This window comes from Temnothorax americanus, unplaced genomic scaffold (assembly GCF_048541705.1).
Source record: "Temnothorax americanus isolate GAGA-0224 unplaced genomic scaffold, ASM4854170v1 Scaffold26, whole genome shotgun sequence".
NCBI lineage: Eukaryota > Metazoa > Arthropoda > Insecta > Hymenoptera > Formicidae > Temnothorax > Temnothorax americanus.
In genome coordinates, this window is record NW_027509401.1 from 258833 (window position 1) to 270599 (window position 11767).

Consider the following 11767-nt stretch of genomic DNA (forward strand, 5'->3'; position numbering starts at 1 on the left):
ACCCGCAACAAAATTACGCGAAACAAAATCACACGAAACAAAACCATAAGCACGCTGACTGTCGGCGGCCGTGCGTTCGCATCCCCGAGACGGGCACTCGCGATGCGGGCCCTCCCGCGGTATGGCACTCGGTATTCTTCAATTACGGCTGATTTCATACCTTACCGCGGCACAACGCGACTCCCGGGAGGGCCTAGGTATTACCGCGATCTTACTTTGAGGAAGGCTGAGCAGTGGTCTTACAAATTCTTCCTGTTCTGGCAGCTCGTCGCTCGGCTCGCAGGGCTGGATGTTGCCGGGATGGCGGCTCGCACGACAGTGGCGTTCCCTCGGTCCGGCGGGACCACGCTGGGCCCGCGCGCTCCCGCGCGCGCCGGTTTCCCTAGCCTGGTCGGTGCTGCGCCCTGGCCTGCCAGCGATCCCTCTAGGCGACCGCCGCGTCGCACTAGGACGCCCTTTGTCACTGCTCCCATCCGCCGGCGCGCGGCGGTAGGTTTAAAGTCCGCCTACGTGAGACCGGCTGTCCAGGCCGTGACTCATTGTCCGGTTCCTCGACGGCCAGGCTGGCCGGGCCTTGGCTCGTCGACCGGGGGCGGTACACCGGAGGCGGCCCCGTTCCTTGACGTGAACCTTTGTCGGGGCGTCCCCCTCTTCGGGTTCTCCGTACTCGGGCTGCAGTGCTCTTGCCGCTGGTGACGCCTTGACAGGCCAGCTGATTTTCCGGCTGTGGGCTCCAGCGTGACCCGCCCGTCGACCGTCCGCCCTCGAAAGCCCCTGGTTGTCCAACCGTAAGTCCTTCGATGCGGTATACGCCATTACAATTCCGTGACCCTGGCCATCTGCTCCGCACTCCCTTGACCTGTAACGCTTGCAAGAGATCTTAATTTTAACCTAAATGTTCGCTCTCCGCCCGCCTCGGGCGGAGGCACCATCTTTGACGCCTTTCTCGGCCGAGCTCCTATCTGGGGTGAGGGACGTGACATTTGTCACGTCACAAAATATATTTAATTTTTTTTAAACATATAATATACAAATATATATTTATATATGTGTGTGTATATACATATAACCGTTTTTATATATTTTACAAAATATAAACTAATTTTATTGTATACAAATAATAATAATTATTATTAGAGCAAAGATAAATACAATATTTCTTAAACTTACATAATAAAAATTTCATTTTTCATTTGTTGCATTTTATACAGTAGTTGACGGAAAGGGGACCATCCGGGACCCCCGGAAAACCCACGACCCCAGCGCAGCGGAGCCCCCAGGGGAAAATAGTTAAATATGCATAAACACAGCCAAGTATATCTATTGCAGGGCCACCCGGCCGACCAAGGGGACAAACGCGCGCCGACCGCCCCCGGCCAACCACCCCCCAGGGATCCGGGAACGTCGCAGGAGCGACGCACCGGACCCCAGGAGGAGGAGAGCCGGAGCCGACCGGCGCCCGGCCGCCCCAGGAACGGCAAAAAGACCCCGCCCGCACGCAAAAAATAGAACACATTGAAAACGCAGAACGCAATATAAATCAGAAGACGCCGTAACAACATCGCGAAAAACGCAGTCCATTATCCGAAATCAATCATTTATGTGTTATTTCCGACCACCAGCCGTCAAGTCCCTCCGTCGTCTACGTGTTAACTCTATGCTCATACATCCGTTTAATGAGCCCAGCCGATGATCACTGGGTCTTCCAGCGCCCCTGCAAACAACGCAGCAAGGGTCCGCCCCACAAGTGCCAATTTGGTGTCCACGCTCACCACACCTGAAACAGGCGCCGGTCCGGTCCTCGGGGAAGTTGCACGTAGTGCAAACGTGTCCGAAGCGCCAGAATTTGAAACATTGCACGGGTCTGGTCTCTAGCAGCTCGACCCGTGCAATAGTCCATCCAATCTTAAGTTTACTTGTGGTAGAAACCTTCACCGCCGCAGATAAAGGGCATTTAATCTAGACCGAGTTAAGCCCGTTATTTATCTTATGAATATTTCCGATTTTAACGAGATACTCGTCGCAGTTTCCCACTACTGATATCTCGTTTATTATCTCGGTTGGAGAGATGGAATCATCCAAATTCCATATTCGCATCTCGCCCATTGTGGTTGGGCGAGTAATGCGTACCGTGTTATAGTCCAGAACTTTTTTAAGCTTACCAACAGGCGTGTCAGCCTTCGAGACACCATCCACTTCAGGGATCTCAATGATGACCCCACTGTTAATACCACGCCTAATCTTGGATCCCTCAATGCCTAGAGTATCAAGGTTGATACTATCCCGCGCCTTCTTTAAAATATCTGCATAACTAATATCCTCCTTCAGGCTCGTAATTGAGACCGCTGCAGTTTTCGGAGGTCTGCGCAGACGGGCATTCAAACGAGATCCACCACCGGTGACTTCAGGCCTGTCGTTCCGAACAATCGGTGTACGTCGATTCTGTCTGGTATCAACAGGAGGTGGAGTAGGGGCCTGCGGGCCAATGGTTTCCCCGTCGGAGATGCCAGACGTTTCAGTGGTGTCATTTTTAAAAAGGAAGTGCTTTTATTCCTTTTTTTAAATCTATTAATTGAACTGTTCGAAAGGTCTTCTGATTAATCACCGAATTTGGAACGCAGTTCCTCCATATTAGCGACCAATTGAGGTATCTGTCTGTTCATATGTTTAAACATGCGAGTAGGACCCACATCCTCTTCCGAGTGCACCGCTCGACTCGGGGTATACCCAGGACGAGTCTCGACATCAGACTTTTTATTCTTATTCTTATTAGAAGAAATCTTCTTCCTAAAGGTTGGAGTAGGGACTTCAGTTACATCCGTTTCAGATCCAGACACATTTATGGGGTATTTCCGGATTTTTACAATCTTATCCAGCAATGCCTCGCTTGAAGTGATCCTAACTCTGGGTTCCTTTTGTGGGAGAGGAGAGTAATCTTCCAAGCGTTTCGTTACATCCCCAATATCAGGCTTCTGGATATCAACTTCCTGAGACGATCTGTTCTCACCTAAATATATCTTCGAAGAGGGGCCTGAACGCTTTGAAGCACTCTTCAGGCCTCTAATTTCCTTGCAAAGCACTTTGAGATCTCTACGAAGTTCCTCGTTTTCTTTTCGTAGTTTAGATTGCTCCTTCTTCTGCATTTCCTGGTCACGCGTGATCTTACGTAGTTGGGTCGTAAGGTTCTTGTTTTGTAATTCCAGATTTACGATATCCCCGGTAACATTCAAACGTTCGCAGTATATGTCGATTATTTCCGAGATATTGTTATGCCGTCTCTCAGATAGCCAGTAAAATTGCCCTTTATATTCTTGCTACTGGAATGGATGGTTTTCATTTTCCCCAGGCATTCAGCGGCATAGTTTGTAAGTTGCTCGGTATTGTATGTACGCAACTTAGTAGCGGTAACCAAATGAATACTGAGTTTATGTTCAGCAGGTGCCGAAGCTGGAGTGTATGCTTCGTTATCAGAAGTGGTGTACCTTCTTTTAATGGGTTTCACGATAGGAGAAGTATCCTGAGAGTTTGGTGAAAAACGCTCTTTCCTCTTCTCCCTACTAGGAGTAGGTGGAGGAGGCGTATCCTCATCGTCATTGTCTTCAATCATGATGATGTCATCGATAGTTTGCCCAGTCTGATGTGTGGATTTCTCAGAGTCAGAAACAAACCTTCCTGCAGAACTGAACGTAGGATCCTTATTTGTATTATCATTATCTACAGGGATCAGTGAATCTCCGTCCACGGGTAATTTCCTATCCATATTTTCGATAATTTTCCTGGTCAGATCCACGCCCTGATCATATGTATCTTCCACGTTAATCTTTTTGCCACCGGCGTCCGTAAATAACGCCAGAGGAGTTAGTGCACCTGTCCAATCTGGACACAGTGCTGTTTCCTTGTCTTTGTTAAGCCCATCGCTTGATTTAGGGCTTGGTTTTTTAAGGCCAGGCTCATCAACACGGGGGTCGCTGGGACCGCACTCCCCCCGCGCCGGCCTTTGGGTATTCGAAGTCCCTGAGACAGTAAGTTTATTCTCCGAAGTCGTACTTTCCATGCTTTGGTTTTTTTTGTTTCAGGGGTATCCATCCCTTTAGGACAAGTTGAAGTTTAGGTGCATTTTGCCCAAAGTGCACCCTAGGACCGCTCATCAGAGAATACACAGCGTCCAACTGCGTACTCTGCAGTCAGATGTACGACTGCGATAAAAATATTCCCGCGCAAGAAGTGAGTAATACGCGGGAGATAGTTAATTAATCGAATAAATTATCATAGTCCTTAGTGGATAGAATAAAAGAAGACTCGGAGAAGTCTACCGTCCATAGTTTACACCTAACTTTGCGACCACCCGCAAAAATGACTCGCAACGCAAGCACCCGGCCGTTAAAAAATTGTTCTGCGCCGCCTATCTGACGACGCAATACGCCTGATAGAGCGACGAGCAGAGCTGCCGGAGCAGCCCGTAGTGGGGGTGACGGCCGATCCGCCGATTCGGACGGCGGAGTCGGAGGTGACGGTCGCGCGGGCGACGGAGGCGGGCGAGGGTGTCGCGTTGCAGGCGGGACCGGAGCACACGGTCCCGACGAAAGTAGGCGACGAGCCCAGCGAGCTCGCGCAAACGACGGCGCCCGAGCAGGTCGAGCAGCCAACCGAGCCCGAGGAGGTCGGGACACGGCAAGTCAGCGGGGGCGCACCGCCGACAAGTCCCGCGGACAGCGGGGAGAGGGGTGACGCGACGAGCACCCAGGTCGAGCTAAAACATCAATTTTTACAAAATAAACAAAATATTAAAAATTGATACCATACTTCAGCAATAGCAGACAATGCAGAGGAATACACATCTGAACAATTTAATGATCAGATTTCTTCTATTATAACAAATTATTTTCATGACAAAGAAAATGAAAATGTAAAGTATATATCCTTACAAGTTACTTTTAGAGGTATTACGTATAAAAAACATATGTATATCTGTGTAGGTAAAGATTGTAATGATTATTTCACTATATGCAAAATTCAATATATTTTGATAAATACATGTTATATAAATATTTATTTTTTGGGCACTATAACGAAAATTATATACAATCCTAATTTTGGCGTGTATGAGGGAGTTTAAAATTGAAAGTGTAAATTACAATGTCGAAAAAATCTTTTTGTTTCCGTATACTTGCTTACTTATGCCACATCCTATCCTTCAAACTGATTTACATTCCATTCCTGTGTATGTCTTTAAATACGAACCCATTGATTCATAACTTTGGATCTTAAAATTCTGTAAGCATGGCATTTTTTAATACTTTAATATTACATATTTTAATTAATTATACACATCCTTCTTTTTATGTTGTAGATGTCTTATTTGTATAAAGTCTGGACTGCCGATAGAAAAAAGAAAATATCACTTATACTTCGTGAATCAGATAATATACTGTCAGAGCTTATTGAAAAAAGTAACACTAAGCTTGGTATTGCTGGTTCTGTTCTTGTTATGGAAAAAGACGGAACAATAGTTAATGACAATGAGGTTGTAAAATTTTGTTTTGGTGAAACTTTAATGTTGCTACAGCCCGAAGAGTCCTGGTCTGCACAAAATGAGACAGAACTTAACACATTAACTGACACTGCTTCACTTACATCTAGTTTCCAGGAAGGAACATTTTTTTCATACTCGTCAAGTTCGCAATCTACTGCTTCAAATACAACTGTCTAATAATATTTGGAAAAATTTTCAAATACTATGGGATAAGTTAGAAATGTCAGTAATTAAAGAACTGGAAAATAAAAATCGCAGCAAATTTGCAATGACTGCTGTTGTAAACTGTATAGTTTTAAAAATGAGAAATCTACAAGAATTCATACCAGCTAAAGCATTCAAGATAATAGCTGAACAAATTTTTAGCAAATACCCAAAAACTTTTAAAAACATGGATGAGGACGGCAAATGTTTTGGAGACGGATCTCATACATTATTTGCGAAACTTTGCGACCAAAATAATTACTTAAATAGACCACATATGAAACGATCTCTAAACCATACTTTAACAACACCCCTAAAAAAAAACAAAAAAAAGTTATGTCTGCTAAAGCTGGATGTAGTAATTAGCAACCAGAAAAATTCCTTGATACAGAAACGGAAGAGACAGTAGAAGACAAAACTAAGTTTCTATGTGAAATAGTCAATGACGATTCATCAAAAAGAGATCCTAAAATACAACAGAAAATTATTTCGAATTTTGAAGCTACATATCCTGCACAAAGATTATATCTGAATAACGTTCATGATGTACCTACTATGGTAGATATTAAAAATACATGGCCGATACTTTTACAAAAAAATACATGTTTTGGCATTATAAAAAACTAATGAGATGTTCAATACATATTCAATACATACACACTGAAGAAGAAAATGTTGAAAAAACAAAACAAAATATAAATTTACGGACATAAAAAATATAAAGATATCACTAATTCAAATAATCCAACAGAAATGAAAGTAATAAAAATTATTTTTAAACATTTCAAAGAAGATTTTGAAGAATTCTTTATAAAAACTTTATAAATAAAATAATTATTTATAAATACTTATTTATAAATAAAATACTTATTTAAAAACATCATCAACATCGACGTGGAATTTTTCACCAACGATCAATATTGAGCTGAAACTATCAAACTGCAATCTCATTTTGATCAGGCCAAGCCCATGCGTGGGTCACTCACGTTGCATCCTTTTTTACCAAGATCAAAAAGTGAACTGGTTGTAAGACAATTCTCGGCAGGAACGCAAGAGCAGATTTCTGTAGTTCGTAAATAAAATATTTATTTGGTTTTCTCAAATACTTGTCGAGGTGTTGTTGAATTACCCTGTTCAATCCCGAACACAATTCCTTTCCTGCACGCAAGTTTTATGAGCGCGCCAGGACAGCAGCGTGGTTACTTGTTTCTTTTTCGCATAGTGTCCATTTGTTCTCCATTCTGAAACTTACCAGTTTTGTAGAGAATTAACTAACGAACAAACTCGTTTTTTTTTCAACATTCTACAGTGGTACGTGGTAAGTTATGAAAAATCACCTTTGAGAATTTAATTATTTATAACAATTAACCAAAATTTTTTTTGTTAAAATTCAATTACACAAAATTGAAACGACGTTCAAGAGCTTCAAAATGAGCCCATGCCGAAGTCTGTAAGTAGCATAAAACTGGAGATATTAATATTTTAATGAGAGTGTTTGGCCAATTTTCAGCGATTTGATGCAATTTTCGATTTTTAATGACTTTGAAAATACCGTTTTTAAAAATCTAAAAAAATACAGCGCTTTTATTTGGAAGTATAGAACGTATTAAAAAATTATTATCCAGTATTTCAAACATCATCTTTCCGCTCATATATGTACTTCTGAAATATATACAATGTCGAAAGAAGATGCGCAAACAAAATGCCTATATTTTTTGCATATAGCTATGTGCCATATCCCATATCATAAAATCCTCTTCCCCCCAATTAAATCGTTTTAATTGGAGGGAAGGGGATTTTACTACTTCAACCAGAATTGTGTGTGCGTGCGTGCGTGCGTGCGTGCGTGCGTGCGTGCGTGCGTGCGTGCGTGCGTGCGTGCGTGCGTGCGTGCGTGTGTGCGTGTGTGCGTGCGTGCGTGCGTGCGTGCGTGCGTGCGTGCGTGCGTGCGTGCGTGCGTGCGTGCGTGCGTGCGTGCGTGCGTGCGTGCGTGCGTGCGTGCGTGCGTGCGTGCGTGCGTGCGTGCGTGCGTGCGTGCGTGCGTGCGTGCGTGCGTGCGTGCGTGCGTGCGTGCGTGCGTGCGTGCGTGCGTGCGTGCGTGCGTGCGTGCGTGCGTGCGTGCGTGCGTGCGTGCGTGCGTGCGTGCGTGCGTGCGTGCGTGCGTGCGTGCGTGCGTGCGTGCGTGCGTGCGTGCGTGCGTGCGTGCGTGCGTGCGTGCGTGCGTGCGTGCGTGCGTGCGTGCGTGCGTGCGTGCGTGCGTGCGTGCGTGCGTGCGTGCGTGCGTGCGTGCGTGCGTGCGTGCGTGCGTGCGTGCGTGCGTGCGTGCGTGCGTGCGTGCGTGCGTGCGTGCGTGCGTGCGTGCGTGCGTGCGTGCGTGCGTGCGTGCGTGCGTGCGTGCGTGCGTGCGTGCGTGCGTGCGTGCGTGCGTGCGTGCGTGCGTGCGTGCGTGCGTGCGTGCGTGCGTGCGTGCGTGCGTGCGTGCGTGCGTGCGTGCGTGCGTGCGTGCGTGCGTGCGTGCGTGCGTGCGTGCGTGCGTGCGTGCGTGCGTGCGTGCGTGCGTGCGTGCGTGCGTGCGTGCGTGCGTGCGTGCGTGCGTGCGTGCGTGCGTGCGTGCGTGCGTGCGTGCGTGCGTGCGTGCGTGCGTGCGTGCGTGCGTGCGTGCGTGCGTGCGTGCGTGCGTGCGTGCGTGCGTGCGTGCGTGCGTGCGTGCGTGCGTGCGTGCGTGCGTGTGTGTTTCAAGTCTGACGATTTGTCGGCGCACAGTTTACTATGGTTGAAATAATACTTGTCTGTTAAAAATAACATACAAAGACGGGCGTGGCCTAGTAGACAGCGCACTGGTCTATTGAGCCAAAGGTCCCAGGTTCGATTCCCGGTAGAGCTAGAAAAATTATATTTGCTTGTTTTCCTCTCGGAAGGCAATGGCAAACCGCCGAGAGTATGTCTTGCCAAGAAAACTTTTCTAAAAAATATAGCCATTCGGAATTGGCGTTAAACTGTAGGTCCCATATACAATGTGTGTTCTTTATAAATCCAGGAGATTTGGGTATCTACGGAATTACTCTCTGTATCTGTTACAAAACTTTTTATTACAGAACGGTACTTGTAGCTCTAGCGCGACTGCGCGACTCACTCACCGTTGTTAAAGAATATAAAAGATAATGCGGCGCACGCCTGGCGCCACTGCATTACTTCCGACTGTAAAGGCGCAAAACTTAAAAGATGAGTTCTCTTTTCTACATCATCCCTCTTTGAGGTGATTACAAATAACTCAACTCAACAAAATAAAATAACATAAATTCGATTATTGCCGTAATTTTGCGGGGGTAATTACTTTGCGTCCGCTTCTTGTTCGTTTTTCTGGCTGTTCCTTGTTTGCATCCGTGTCTGGTACTTTACTTGTGTCAGCATCGAGGTCAGCATTTCCTGGCAGATGTGTCTTCGGGTGTTGGAACATTTCGCATTCGGTTTTTGTTGATCACTGCTAATTAATACGATATTTCCTACTTTGACATTGGTCTAAAAATTCGGCTTTTGTTCAAGGTTTCTTCGGGATAGTTGTCCTAGGTATTCGATTCTGAATCTGCTTCGTAAGTGATCACGTAGTTTCTGACGATATCTCATTCTTCTATTGAGCTTCTCTGTAGATGCCACAATGTCCATATCAGGAACTCCACTGCTTCGTATGTTTTGCAAAAATAATGCTGGTAATAATGAGATTAATTGATGAGGATCTTCCGCTATATATAAGTGATTAGCCATGAGTTAATGATGGCCTCGCAATCACAAAGAATGGTCTTCATAGTTTAAGGAAGCTTGTTTTAGGACTTTTCGTAGAAACTCCTTTATAGAACGAACTAATCGCTCCCACCATCTTTCCCACCAAGCTCCAGAATTCGGATTAAAAATCCATTGGATTCTCTTTACAGTACCGTATTCTTCGACTTTTCTCCAATTGATCTCTTGGAAGCATCAATTAGTTCCAGTGAAATTGGTTCCGTTGTCTGTGTACACCGTAGAAGGTCTGCCTCTTCTTGCGATGAACCTTCGGAAGGCTTCCATAAATAAGTCACTGGATAACGAAGTCACCAATTCCAAATGTATCGCTCTGTAGACAGCACAAGTGAATAGACAGATCCAAGTTTTAGTACCATCTTTCAAAAATAGAGGGTTTGCATAGTCCATTTACGTGATTTCAAAAACGGCTGTTTCCCTTACTTGGTTCCCTGGCTCCGTTTTTGTTCTCTGGTAACGCGGCTGGTGGAGTTTTAATCTTCTTAGTGTTATGTCTTCTGCAAGTATGCACCTTTGTATTACTGACTTGACGGCTTGTCTGCTTCCTATAATCTAATATTGTTCTCGTAAGCGATTCATTGTGATTTCTGTTTGTGCGTGATTTAATCTTTGGTGTGTATATTCGATTAATTTAGTAACAATGGGATGACGGGAATCCAGCACAACAGGATGACGGAAATCAACCGTGTCTTGTTTGTTTCAAATCAAACTTTTTGTTCTTAGGAGTCCTAGCTCGTCTGTAGGCGCATCTCTGAAAATGCCTTGCGCACGCCCGGCCCCGGCCGCCGGGTTGTGTGGGGCTTGCACCCACTAAAAACACTCTCCCTGAAACACAAAACAAAGGACCACAGTCACGACACGCGGGATACACAAAGTATTACATCACGTGACGAGACGGTCCGTGCGCCGAAGCGCCCAGATACACGTAACAATTACACAAGAAACACACGGAAGGTCAGACATAGGGGTGTTTCGATACCCGGGGCAAGCCATCCCTAATCGGATGATGGAAATGCGCCATCATTCCACCGTCTCGGGAAATCCCACGCGATGACAGGTGCGATACAACCGCATCGCGGGGATTCCTTCATCGGCTACGAGGATGGTTCACCCGGGAAAGTCCGCACCCCATAACTTTACGCGCACAATCCTCACGGGACATGCACGATGTTGTGCCGTACCTTTGATTCGAGGGATCGGCACGGAGTTCTTTTGGATCCGCCGGGAGGAAGGAGGAATAATGTTGCCAGAGTTTTCTACTTGACGATTATTTTAATAAAAGACCTTTTATTCTTGATACACTAGTTTCGTTGATTTCGTTGCCCTGATTCGCGGGCGTTCTCAATAGGATAGTTTTCGTTGGTCATGCGCGATTAGCCTTACGTTCTAGACTGCCCGCCGCTTCTCGGAAGGGCGGGCTTTTATCACTCGCGTATTTGCTTCCGCGATGCTGACTTAGCTGTCAGCGTTTTTGCTTCCGGGTGAGTGACCGGGATGTCACTTGCAACACCCGGAATGCCAGCTCAGGTGGATTTGGCAATATTCGGAAGAAGCGCTGGCAGCTATGTGTCAAAATAACGACACGGCGACTTCCGCCTCACAACAACGAACAAAAACAAACAAGAACCCCCTCTATCCGGAGAGAGGTTCTACAAAGAAAAGAACACGAGTGCGAATCCACCTACTCGTCTAAGGATAAGAGACACACCCTACCCTAAAACACAAAAAGCAAACTCGATTTCTCGAGTCCGCAAAAATAGGCCAAAATTTGGCAGGGAAGAAAACCCGGGGCCCAGGGAAGGGCACAAAAAAACAAAAAAAGGGAGATCCCCGCTGCGGGAGACGGAAACCCCCCCAGAGGACAGCCGACCGCGGACCGCCGCCACAAATGGCTACCGACAACCACTGCAAAGCAGTGGGGCCGAAGCCCAAACAGTAGCAAGCGGCAAGCCACGGCCGACCAGCCCCAAGAGGGCCCCGCGACCCAACAGCGGAGACTCCCGAAAGAACTCAAGCCTCTGCGGCAGCAGCCGACGAGGCACAGAGAAAGGGCGACAAACGCTGATCGCCCCGGGCCAACCAGCCTCTCCGGAATCCGGGCGCACCAGGCGATGCGCCGGACCCCAGGGGGAGGAAAGCCCGCAACCGGCCGGTGTCCGACACCCATTCAGGCCATGCCAGAGACAAATCCGCAGAAGCAATGACTATGGGCCAAGCAACGAGCAAGGCCCCAAA

General features: G+C 46.5%; 1 protein-coding gene and 1 pseudogene across 4 annotated transcripts in view; both read left to right on the forward strand.

The window, feature by feature from the left end:
• The window catches only part of Dpp10 (Dipeptidyl peptidase 10), a 299169-nt gene that overhangs the window by 108368 nt on the left and 179034 nt on the right, over window positions 1-11767 (forward strand). The window lies entirely within an intron of this gene.
• Window positions 4993-6950, forward strand: LOC143899326 (uncharacterized; annotated as a pseudogene).